The sequence below is a fragment of the Microchirus variegatus genome, assembly GCF_963457635.1.
Source record: "Microchirus variegatus genome assembly, chromosome: 11".
NCBI classification, from domain to species: Eukaryota; Metazoa; Chordata; class Actinopteri; order Pleuronectiformes; family Soleidae; genus Microchirus; species Microchirus variegatus.
The window spans coordinates 4,495,297-4,509,101 of record NC_139812.1 but is presented as its reverse complement, the minus strand read 5'-3'; positions in this window follow the sequence as shown (position 1 = coordinate 4,509,101).

Here is a 13,805-nt window from a genome sequence, read left to right as displayed (position 1 = left end):
TTGTATCTTTTAGCCTGAGTGGCTGTTATCTGATGACGAATTACCCTCTTTGGGAACGACTGAATATTTAAGGGCTTCTAGTGAACGAAGAGAATATCTGGGCTGAGACTTCCATTTTGTTGTTCACCATAATCTCTTCAATGTTCATCAAGAAACATTAGACAACGAAGTTGCAATTGAGAAACAATATGTATGACCAGATGTTTTTGGTAAATCTCTAATTCATTCAGATAAATTGAAATCAGATGTTTCAGCTCTTTAACTATGATTGACCAAATTTGACTGACTAAAAATCTTGAAGCTTGCCAGCAGTTAAAATGAAACTGGTGTCCAATGCACATTACAATATTGTTGGGTTTAAGTCTTTGAGATTCAGTCTTTTCAATTGTGCAGAAACAATTTGAATAAGTTTATCTTCCATCAAGCTTTTGACCTCCTTGTGTTACAATGTTCTGGTTAACGTGAGTCATCAGTCTGACAAAAACCTACATTCTGAACGAATATGAATAGCACGTTTCCATTGAGGATTTATTTTGCTCGTACTCAACATCGTTGGATGGAACCACAGTTACTGACTCCTGGGTGTTTTATATTTTCGATATGAATTTTTTTTTTTTTTGCATTGATACTTTATGTCTCCATCTTACAGGAATTTTCTAGTGTTATATAGTGTATATTCTCTTCTTTCTATGGTACTTTCTTGTGTGTGATCAACGCTCTTCATTGTGATTCACAAATGCAACAGTCTGGATGAATTAGCTGAGAATTCACTCATCAAACCGTCCCCCTTTTATTATAAACACTTGAATTGCAAGGCCACATTTATTTCAAACAAAAAAGTCAAACCTGAGCTTTCATCCATTTCTTTGTCCCATTTTCTATTGAAGGCTTTCTTTACTGCACTGCCATCAGTCCCTGAAAAGGCTCTTTTTTTCGTTATCAGATTGTTAATCCTCAACAGTTTTGGTTATTTGATACTGAGGTCTATGAAATCCATAATGGTCTCACCCTGATGAACACTGGTGACTTATGGAGGTCAATGTGTGTCTGTGCACAGATGCGATGACACAAACACACAAAATGTGAATTTATTTGTTTGACTAACTGTAATCAGTGTATGAGCTTTGAAGAGATAAACGTCTGTAAGCATTGTGTGGATTTTTTTTCTTACCCACGGTGAGATGAGCCCTGCAACAACAATCAGGTCCATTTAATCACAACATTTATAAAATGTCCGGCGCAATAACTTTGTATAAAAGAACTCACAGAGCGAGAACGTGTACATAAACCAAGGCTTGGTGCTTTTTAATTAACAGTTATAACTGCACTGGGGTGAAAACTGCAGGTACTTCAGGAAAATGTACATCTGAGCATCAACAATAGCACAAGAGAGGAGAGGAGGTAGGAAAAAAAAATGTGTGGACATCTCCTCTTTCGTCTTTGAACATCTCTAAATGTTTTTTACATGTGCCAGTAATAGAACACTGCTCACAGCCAGGCTTCACATCCTGCTGATTTAACGTTATCAGAAGCAGCACAGGAAGAGAAACGAGGAATAGCACTCTGTGCCTTCCTCTCTTCATTACAGTCAAACTCTATCCAAAGTGCAATAAGTGTTAATCCACAGCTCAGCTGTATCCTCTCTGTTGTTTTGTGTCTAAGATAATTTACAAACTAAACTAAAACTAGGTTTTGTTGACCACAAACCACACTGAGCCATGTCACCATGGAGTGAATAATCTGTCCAAAATTATTTTATGTTGCCTGCTGACTTGCTCAAAATAATTTCCCGTAACAGAGCTCAGGTAGCTGACATCACACCACAACCACAGCAACACCATCCATATAAATATAAGTGTATATGTTTATATATATATATATGTATATATATATATACATATACACACATATAACCAGCAACATATATGCCCAGCCATGGCAAAACCAGCAACAAGTAGGCTGAGGGACATTTACAGCTATTTACAGATTCTGAAAGTGTGATTTCTACGCTTTCCAGCAATGTCTAAGGGCACTTTCACACCACTAGTTTGATTATTTGATCCTCACCAGGCAATACAATTGTTATTATGTAACATATGACTCCAGTGTGGTCCGCTTTCACACCAGCAAACGAACCAAAATTGGCCCGATTGACGTTTCATCAATGTGTATATATCTTCCGGTAGAAAAGCGCCAATTTTGACTCACTATGGAGCAACACGTTCGCACATTGCTACTTGCTCTGATCTTCTTTTATTACATTCTCTGTATTGGCCATTTTTGGCAAAATATCCAATTTGAGAATGAGTCGCGGCTGCGTCTGGAGAACAATCTGTTGATGCACTGGAGTCGGCGAGGACGTATAGCGCGCCATTTCAGGCAGAGGAGACGCGATATTATCATGAATGTGGTCGTGCTAACTATTAGACAAAGATTGCTCCAAAGACCTACAATGTAGGCTATGTCCATAGCATTTACTGCAGAATATGGTTTGCACCCGAGTTTGCGTTCTCACCAGAGGGACCGCACCAGAGTCTGACATTTGGTGCGGAGTCAATCGGACCGAGACCACCTCTTTTTGGTGGTCTCGGTCCGCTCGATTTGGTGCGGACCCGAGTGCGATTCATGCTTTCACACCAACGAAAACGAAACAAACTAGAGTTTTTGGTTCGAATTGATCGTTTGGTGCGCACCAACTGCCGTTGGTGTGAAAGCGCCCTAATACATGTAACGCGGATAATATTTGAAGAAGATGGGGTCATTTGAATGTAGCCACACCTCATACTGCTTCAGGGAGAATTTTAGCCTCAAAGATTCACAACTTCTGGGAGCCAAGAGACAGAATCATCACATTTACATAGCACAACCCCCTCCTGGTCGAAGCTGTCAGTGAAACCACACCCTGCTCTGTATGAGCACAGATACAATTGTTATGAGCTACACTGCTACACAGAACAATACATATACAATACATAACAAACTGGACATAGTGACCTTTTAACATTTGAAATGAAATAACTTGAAAAATATATAGGAAGGAGTGTGGCTTATTCTGTGATCATTTCTTGCACTTACACGAGCGTAGTCAAAGTTCCATCTGTTTTTGTTGTTGTTGTTGTTGTTTGCAGTGCAGTTGCAGTAACAACAGTTTCATTGTTGCAAAGTCCATTTTAGTCAGGAGGCTACTTTGAATTGTAATATTTAATTTTTAGATTTTACTGTATATCCTGGCCATGCACACATGCAAATGCATACTTGCATTCATCTGTTTCAAAGATGTCAGCCCCCTGCCCCCATCCTGAAGGCCTCAAAATCTGCCACCTATGCCTACAACACACAATCATGACCCCTGTCACTGACACCCCTCACCTACTCCTGCCTTCCAGACAAAATCTCACTCTGAACTGACTTCAAAACTTGTGAGCCCTGCTAAACTATTGTAGTAGTTTGAACAATGTTTATCAATAACAGGACTAGGGATCCCAAGGGTTCTATGAAGAGGTCCCAGAGAAAAAATTAAATTAAATATGAATATAAATATCTTAAAAATAAAAAACAAAAGGGTAATATACTGAAGAGATCAAATATAGATATACTCTTCAAAAACTTAAATGGATCCTTGTCCAGGGTGATTTTGACTGTTATTAAAGCAAATGGCAAGTCATTATACTGTATGGTTTTTGAATAGTCATCTCAAAATCCCTCCCACTGTGAAAGAGCGTCATGGGGAATGGATCATTTCCTCAATTTAAATAATTCAGTACAATTATACCTTAAGAGGTGCGCTAATAACTTCAATGGATCCTTGTTCAGGGTGATGTTGGCTATTGTTATGGAAAATTACAAGTCATTTTACTGTATGGTTTTTGAATAAAGTCACATCAAAATCCCTCCCACTGTCATAGTGCATCAGGGTGAATGGGTCATTTCCTCAATTTCAATAATTCAGTACAATTATTCATGAAGAGGTGCTTTAAAAACTTCAATGGATCCTTGTTCGGGTTGATGCTGACTAATATTAAAGCAAACATCAAGTCATTTCAGTGTATGGTTTTCACCTCAAAATTCCTCCCACTGTCATAGTGCATCAGGGCAAATGGATCATTTACTCAATTTCAAAAATTCATAACAATTATTCCTTAAGAGGTGTGTTAATATTTACAATGGATTCTTGTTCAGGGTGAAAAAAACGAAAATCCCTCAGTTTGCTATGGGCAAACTTGTTCCTTCTTTAGCCGTGGCGGGTAAAGCAACGTTTCGTGCAGCTTGTCTTTGCACCAAGATACAGAAACAGTCGGGCAGATTAATTTTACCGGATCATCGAAGATCTCGAGAAAAACACACTAAAAGAAGATGGAGTGACGGCAACCCACAGATGACGGCTTCCGCTGGTAGAGTGATCACTTTCATATCAGGATGCAGTGAAATTTGCATCTGTATTCACAGCCTCAAACCGCAGAATCTTAAGGTAAATGTAACTTACAACAATTGTCGGTTCTTACTGAGGCTAAAGTGCATGTATGTCTGTGAAGCCTTACTGTATTTTGATATACACTATTACATTATTATATTTAAGCTAGTTGCACTATCATTGTAAGTTTTGTTTCGTTTCCCCTTTACATACTCTCTCAAAAATAGAAGTGTTTGTTGCCATTTTAATGTACTGTCGTTTTAGTTAGGCTTCCTTCTTCTTAAGAACAACAGATGATGAGATGATGATGTAGTAAGAAAGTCCTCTGACACAGGACTCGTATCGAACAAAGGGAATTTTATTTGTCACAAGTCAAGCGTCAGATCGAGCACTGCAGATACTCGAGAGTGTGCACATGCTGAATCTCCGAACAATCTGCCTGAAAAGAGCATACACATAGTTTTTAAGGATTCTCTGAGTTCCTTATCTTAGACCCCACATTTGACGGTTGCCCCAACTTCCCTGTAACACAAGTTGTACCAGCCCAATCTGTACATCCTCATGATCGTCTCACAATCGATCCTTTTACATCCTTTCACAAACATACATATATGTTACACAAACAGGAAACATCTGTACTTCTTTGACATTATGCATTGTTCAGGACTGGCAGACAAGCTTCTGTTGCATCCAGATTAGGTGATGCGTCGTAGATGTAGACTAAACCCTCTCGTGAAGAAGTTCCTGTTTGCCTCTCAATGCATACTCTTAACACAGTCAAGACAGAAATCAGCTGAGTCAGAATTAAATATTAGCATTTCACAACCAAAGATTAGCTGTGTTAATGTGTCCATCTTAGTTCATACACTTCAGTACTATGATTGAGCATGTGTACCTACAAGTTTCAGAAATGTTCATGTCTTGTGCCATTATTTTGTTAGTTGTTACTGTTTTGTTGTTGTATTGTTGTATTTTGTTTGGTTTTAATGTGTGCTGAGTGTAAAGCTGTTAATCTGGATGCCAACTTCAATGCTAATTAACTTAAACATCTTGTTTATTTGACATGCTTTCCATGTGATGTTTAAGCATAGTGGAATAAGGGAAAGTTTATTGCAAGGTTGAATATGTATCGCCGTAGGTCTGTTCCGCCTGTTTCCATACTTGTGGTTCTGTGATATACTGCCAAATCTCCATGGATGTAAAGTGCACAGGGAACTCTTATAGCCTGAAACAAGCGCTGGTTATATTAATTTTTCAGAAGCTTTTGCTGCCAACATAGCCAGAGTGACGTGATATCCAGAGCTGTATGGGCTTTACAATCTGTACATAATAAGACATCCTTTGACCTGAGGCTTCTTCAACTCTTCTATTTAAAAAAGTATTTTCAGATAAGGACATAAGGATATTCATTCAGACGAGTGTTTTCAGCGCCACAACAGAATTCATCTGCGTCCATTCTAATGCTCTACAAATTAGTATCCCAGTGTGAACAGGAAGCTGATTCTCTCTTCTGTGGTTATTTGCTGTTTCAGAAAGTATTACAAATGAGAAATTAGAACGAAAAGTGAGATTTTTTGTTACACCACTGTTAATTAGCTGAGTCTGTTTCATAGACTGTGGTTTGCAAGAAGTTGTACACATTTGCCAGATCGTAGTTGTATGAGTCCTGTGACTTGCATGGTAAGACATGTTTGTCAATGATGATTAAATACTTGCGTATCACGTTTTTCTGGGGTCCCACCGCCAGTAGATAGGGTTGACGGCTTTCTGTGATGCTGTCTAGATGCCCTTGGATGCTGGTCCCAGTCTGTGACATGAGAACTTCATTTAGTTTATTAAGATGAGTAGCAGTTCACTAAGAGCTTGAGAAAATATATTTGATCTTGAGCGCACATCTTCCAAATTGCATATCCTCACCTTAATGAACTTCACAAGATGGTCACTGGCTTCTCTGGCAGAGACCTTTCTTGGTCTCTTGCGACCATGAGGTGATGGTGGCAAAAGTTGACAGTGTGACACATGTCAGGAAGAGGGATGTTGAACTACTGAGTCAAACCAAATGTGTAGGTGTGTTAACATACCCATGTTCACTTGTCATAATTGCAACCGATAGCTTGACCATATCATGTCTTCTGGAATCGGTTAGGCTTTTCTCTTCCAGGTTTGTTACTCAGAATGTTTTAAATTTTCGAAATAAAAGTCATATGTTTTACATTTGTATGTAATCAAGGAACAAATAGTGTGATGATGCTCGGGTTGACTTTTTTTATAAGGATTTTTTTTAATACTTGTCAATCTTAAATTTTGAAATAACTGTGCTATTTACATTCTTAAAATATGGAAGAAAATCTGCTAGCCTACCTGAGCTAAAGAAGCATCCTCATTTGCATGCCTTGTAGTAGGACTAGGCTGCAATATGATCGTGCCATCAGTCCCCCTCCTTGTCTCAACTGATGCTTTCTAAGGAGCAACTTGCAAAGGCGATTCAATGAATCGAGCAAACATTTGGATTTGACAACTGTCATTAACATAAACAATTACACAAAGTGCATGTGATTCCAGTTTGGGATTGGAAGGGACAGGTTAGCACAGAAAAGATGACTTCAAAATTAAATTAGACTATTCAGTTTAGATTTACTGCTTCAAATTCTAGCATGATACCAATTGTACAAATATAATGCCCAGATCTAAATTAAGAACATGTTTAGAAAGGCAGAAATGTATGAATATATATAAGGCTTAACTCACTATCAAGACTTGGATTTACAGGAAAACATATCTCCAGCACTCCAAGGTCTTGACTCAAACGCTTCCTCATCAATTTCGGTTTTGGAGTCATCGTAAATTTTAGGTCCAGGGTTGGAATGTCAAGTTTCTTGGCAACTGTGATGACAAAGTAAGATTACACAACCTTATTGATGGATTTACTGAGTTTAGTAGAGAACAAACAGATCAAGAGTAAATCAAAGGGCATCTTCTCTTGAAAGGTTGTTGTAATCTCAAAACTGACTCAGTACACCCTTACAGATAAATTCCACTTATCAATTTAATTATTTCATTTAATAAGGAGCAATGTGTACTTTAAACAAAAATGTCACCATGTGATGCACTGCACCAGATTCAAGCTTTGACCTTATTAGCACCTGTACCCATCTCTAGCACATAGTTGAATAAAAATGGATTCAATAATCATGTCAGATAAAGTATTATAGAATTATACCACAACTACTCCCCCTTCTTTTTTAAATTAAGTTTAAATACAATTTAATTGTAAGTTTTGTGTAGTTGGTGAGAAACCCAACTGGACAGAAGTTAGAAGGAAACTTTTTTCTATAATCTCCATGGTATGTAGAATGTAGATCAGTCTGCATGACTGATGTTCTACATACCATGGGGATTATTGTCAAAGTTTCCTGTTTTCCTATCTTGTTTGTGACAACTTTTATTGAAACCATGTAAATTTGAAATTATCTTTTTTTTTGTGGGGGGGGGGGCAAACCTTGTAGAAGGACACTTTTGCGACCCTGTGAGGGTTCACAGGTAGCGAGGCACATGCTACAGTTGCTGGCTGACGGACACATCACCTGACATGGTATATTATTGTGTAAGACTGGCAGAGGAGGCGGGCTATTGATGTATGTCAAAGACCACCTTAACTGCAAGGAAATTGAACTGAACTGTAAAGATATGGAATGTATGGCAGTACAAATCATCCTATCTACCTCTATGTCTTTTACTGTTATTTGTTTATACAGTCAAATTGTAATTTTTATGAATACTTGAGGAACACCTTGAGAGAATTTGACAGAAATAATGAACTTATTCTGCAAGGTGATTTCAATATAAACTGGATGGAGAAATCAAAAGGAAAAAACTCAAAGACATTACAAGCCAATTTGATCTTACACAATTAATACAAGGCCCCACCAGAATCACCCGATCATCTCAAACACAGATTGATCTAATATTCAGCAACAAGGCAGAAAGAATAATTACAACATTTAATTTTCTGACTGGGTTATCAGATCACACTTTGACAGTAATATCAAGGAAATTAACAAAACAAAGATTTAAGTGGCGTGAGTTCCTTTCCACAGATAACCTGGATGATGCTTCTGAGAGCTTAATGACAATGATTAACAGAGTTAAAAGTGAATTCAGTAAAAATATCACTTACTCCAGAAAAAAACAAAACTTGCCCTGGCTTAATGAACAAGCGTGGGCCTTAATGAGGCAGAGCGATTATGCATTAAAAACTGCAATTAAGTCTGGGTTAGCCCACGATAGGAGAATCTTTCAACAATTACGGAATAAAGTTGTAAGGGAATTGAGAAAGTCAAAAGCAAATTTCTTTATCTGTATTATCAATGACTCTAAAGGAAACAGCAGATGAACCTGGAAAAACATTAACATGGTCTTAAAAAAGGATCATAACAACAATAAAGATAAAGGGTTTGAACTACAAGTACAGGGCACCTTAATTCAAGACAAAGTCACAATCTCTTCTGTGTTTAATACTTATTTTATTGATTCTGTGCAAGACTTAGCGAAAGGATTTGGCCCCAGAGAGAAGAACATTATACAGATGACCAATATATCACACATTTCTCCTTAAAATTGATGATGATTGTATGTCATTTTTGTAGAATTACTTAATTTGTCTCTTTTTTAGATGAACATAATCCCCCTACCAAATGATAATCTCCCACTTTTTAACATATCTGAAGTGAATGAACCCTCTATAATTAAAACTATAGGCCAGTTTAAGAACTCTAAGGCTAAAGATATTTTTGATTGTGACTGTGCATTTGTGAGGAAGTATAAAGACATCCTCTCCACCACAATCACACATCTGGTCAACCTGTCTATTAAACATAGTTTTTGTTCCCATGGCCTGGAAGTCAGCAGTGATAACTCCAGTTTTTTTAAGGCTGGTGTTGTTACTGATGTTACCAACTACAGACATATAAGTATACTTCCTGTCATCTCTAAAGTTACTGAAAGGATAGTGTGTGACCAGTTGATGGACCATCTAAATTAAGGCCATTTTCCATTGCACCCTATGCAATTTGGTTTTAGGAAATATCATTCAACAGAAACAGCAAGATGCTATTTTATTGAGCAAATTAAATCCAGCCTTGATAATCCCTGACAGCCTAGGGGTAGGCACTGCCCACCCTGCCTACCCTGACTGCACGTCACTGGTAAAATGAGCTGAGGAGGAGGAACTGGGGTTTAGCATTGTGAACAGGCTGGCTAGTACGTTCTAACATTCTCTCTAACATGCCCAGCACTCGCTCCAATACTACCAATAAAAATAATATTTGAAAGAAAAATAACCTCGCAATTTTACTTTGCTCTGGTTAGTTAGTTGTGAAGTAACCACAACACTGCAACAGAGAAGCGCGTGACAGAATACACTCTGCGTATGTAGCAATGACAAATTATTAACTAGAAGAACTGAATGAAATTTCTTGAAAACGTCTCCAGACGTCTTCATCACACCGGCTAAGTTGGAAAATAGGATTTATGTCCAAAATTCCGAACTCACTTTAAGAAGTAGTAACAAGTTACGTTAATGTTGCCCAAATTTCACCTGTTACCCAATGGTAGAGCAGTTTTCTCTTCCCTCAAACATACAGATCGGTCCTGCACTACAATTTAGCTGCTGCAGCTGGATTCAGTCAGGTAGTTAAAATCAGATAAGTGTCAGTGTGAGCAAGTGGGTGAGCACAAGTGCATACGTGTGATCTCGGTGAAGGGACCTAAAAGCTTCCATAGTCACATCTTGGATACGCGTCTTCGCCAATAATACCTATATAAATAATAGCAGAATAGAATAGAAGAAGCCTTGAATGTCATAGTATGGGTTCTTTATAACAAAATTCTGAGTGATCTTCCCAAAGGTGCTTCACATTCAACATGGTGCAATCATAAAATTCCAGTCATAAAATCAAGGCAGACATAGAATGAAAAAAAATAAACATGCTGTAGATTAAAATTACCATACATAAAGTATTGAAAATGTCATTGGGTAATTGTACATTATTGGCTGAGCAAGTGGATAGCCTTGGGAAAGAAACCATTAATGACTCTGGTGGTACATGATTTTTATAGACTTATATCAACTCCCTGAGGGCAAAAGGTCAAACAGGTGATGGGGCTGCGGAGAAAAGGGATGTTTTTTGCTCTGGAAAAGTCACGGGTGTGTCCAGTGTCCTGGGGTGAGGGAAGGGGGGCATCCTCTAAAGACAAGGAAATGCAACTCTGCGTGTGTGCATCTATGTGGTGATTTATGAGAGGAAATAGAGGTCAGACCATCTGGGGAGACAGATGATAACCACAGCTTGATGCTCCAAAAGCTATGAATTCAGCTTGAAGTAAATCATGTAATCTGAGGTAGAGAATGACACTTCTGCACCTACTCAGGCACTATGTATAACCTGTTACACTAAATTAAACAATCAATGTTTACTTTAGCAATCCTGCCTACTGCAGCTTTATAACTTTAGAGTGTAACTTCTGAATTTACATTCAAACTGTTGATTAAGCCTGATACATTCCTGCACTGTACACAGGAAATTATTTGGTGTAAATAGAACAGCAAACATGAAACCACACAAATTAAAAATAAATAAAGTTTAGTGCTATCCAACAAAAATAAACAACATTTTTTTTTCCACTCACAGAAACTACAACTACAAATACACCATGCTGCTCCAAGTGAAAGAGACGGATGATGACGCTTGCTCTGGGTGGCGCTGTAGAGCGAGTGTCTGTCCAATATCCAACTTCAAACCAACTTCACTGTGCTGCATAACAGATGCTTGCACACCGTGGTTTGTTTGTGTTCGTTCAGAGGCCCACAGAGGAAGAGGAGGATGATTATAACTTTTAACTGGACAAACTGAATGTCCTTCAGTTAACTGTACTTTAAATGATATATATATGATATCCCAATAAAGATATTCAATATGGTATTCCACAAAATTTCAACAGAGAAATTAATCTAAAACTAGGTAAATAATAATGTGCACAACTGTAATTGTGCCTCCACCACAAGTGTTTAAAGGAAGAGGAGGCCACCAGTTTGACACCTCTGTATTACATCATTCTTGTTTACAAAGAGCAAACAGAGGCAGAATAATTACATTACATTTATTTCTTTTACAGCTTGAGCAGCTTGTATGGGCTTTACATCAGAAAACAACCATACACACAAATGATGCAACAACTTTGATTTCAAAGGTGCTTTGAACTGAAAAGGTAGAGAGAAAACCAGAGACACTGAGGGAGGAGGGAGGCAGGAGGAGACAGCACATGGCGTGAAAGGAAAGCAAATCCAAAAATGCTTTCACACTTGCACTGCCATCCCAATCTGAGAGTGCACATGCCTGAATCAGTTGAAACTGGACACTACACAGACTTTATCCTGCCAGCTCCACAGAACAAAATCTGTGTAATGTCCCTGTGATCCGATTAGTGTAGAGACAAGGTCATTGTCCAGAGAATTCACAGCGAGTGAGTGGGTGGTGATGATTTTCTGTTGTGTCACCATAAGAATGCTGCAGAACGAAGTCAAAGGTTGGTTTTTATTATGTTTTTTTTTTTTTTTTTTTAATTTTGGACAAATCTGCTGTTCAGGAGACAGGGGGGGGTCCTTACGTAACGATTCTAGGCTTTTTCAGACGGCTTGCAGAGCCCCAGAATACAATAAACCCTCTTCTCAGCAGTGGCTGAACTGTTTGTTTCGAAACTTTAGGGCTTCATAAACGAGGTAATGGTGCAGATACAGATCAAAAAAACAGCATTAATTGGAACTCTGTTGATCTATATGTATACTGAACATCTGTTTGAGCTGATTCATTATCGAGTTTGTTCCATAATTTGAGTCATTTGATGTGAATGTGATACAGTGGTATCTGATGTTTGTGTTTCATAGTTTGTGAAATAGACCCAATCTTCTCAGGTCATGCTGTTCTTCCCTCAGTTGGAACACGTTTTTGGTTATTTAGTAATAATTGAAGGAAACAAGTTTCAGTAACTTCTACATGTGAGTCAAGGCACAATTCATGAAACTGATAAAAAATCACCCAGTCACCATGATCATACTTGTCTGTATTAGTTTGAGCAAATAGATGCATATCAATGCAACTGTGAACTGGGGATTTATTGGGCATTTTTATAAAATGAGAATGATGTAGACAATTTCCTGGTTATGAATGTGGTTCGCTTTCAGCACAGGAAGAAACCTGCACCAGAGGTCACAAGGTAAAAACTAACGGAGAAGCCACTACTGCGTTTGGTCACGACCAGGTCACAGATTCTGCTCCACTGCTTCATGGAAATCTCACATCCGTTAACAGGTCACGACTAACCCCATCTACCTGCTGGCACTAAGTAACTTTTAGCGATTTTTGTTGTCATTCTGCCTTTGTTTGATCCTGTGAACACACAGACAGCACAGGGGAGGGTGGGGACAAAAAGCAATAGAATTCACTATTGCAATGTTGCTGGGTTTTTTTTTTTTCTGTATTGACATAAAACAAGTAACTTCCTGTTTGCAGTGCAGAAGGCCAAACAGGGCGAGTTGCCATATTGCGAAACACACAGAGAATTATGAGGAGCAAATAGGCTTATTAAGCACAGTGTGAACTCATTTGACAGCACTTTGAATATATGTAACATGTAATTCTGCAGCGTGACCTTGAAAATAAGAGCTTGCTCTCAATGACCGAATCGCCAGGATGATAACAGAGAACAATGTGTCACATTCAGGCATGTTTTTCCTGTATACATAATGTAGAGATGCAGCGCTTCCCATTGTTGGCAGAAAAGTAAAATATCAATGTTTTTTGCTGGCGGTCTGCACCGTAATGAATAGTTCTGGGAGGAATGTGCCTGATTCAAATTATCTCCTGTTGTGTATAAAAGAGAAAAATCTAGTGAATGTGGGAAGGACACGTTCCTATAAACTCATGTGGAGATGGAGGACCTTGGGTCGTTCCAGTCATGCCCAAAACTATGTGTTTTATCTGTGCATGTGCACTCAATCTCCTCTAATGGCAGACTTCATTTTCTTTGATAAAACATTCCACCTCACATCCTTTACAACTTTTGGGTAATAAACTGAAAAGCTTTCAATTTCGAGTCGGCTGCAGTAAAAGCGTTTTTTTTTTTTTGCTGTAAATGAAATAAAAACCTTGTTTCTGGAGAGTAGAAAGTAAACTGTTTCAAACACTCACACAAATCACTAAGTCGAACAGATTCTCTATTTTTCTTTTTATTTGTGGGACACATTTGATGGCGACAGGATCAGATCAGGTCCATTTGCACCTGCAGAGCCACAAATCCTCACAGAACACAGCAGTTTATTATGCGTTCCAAACTCAGT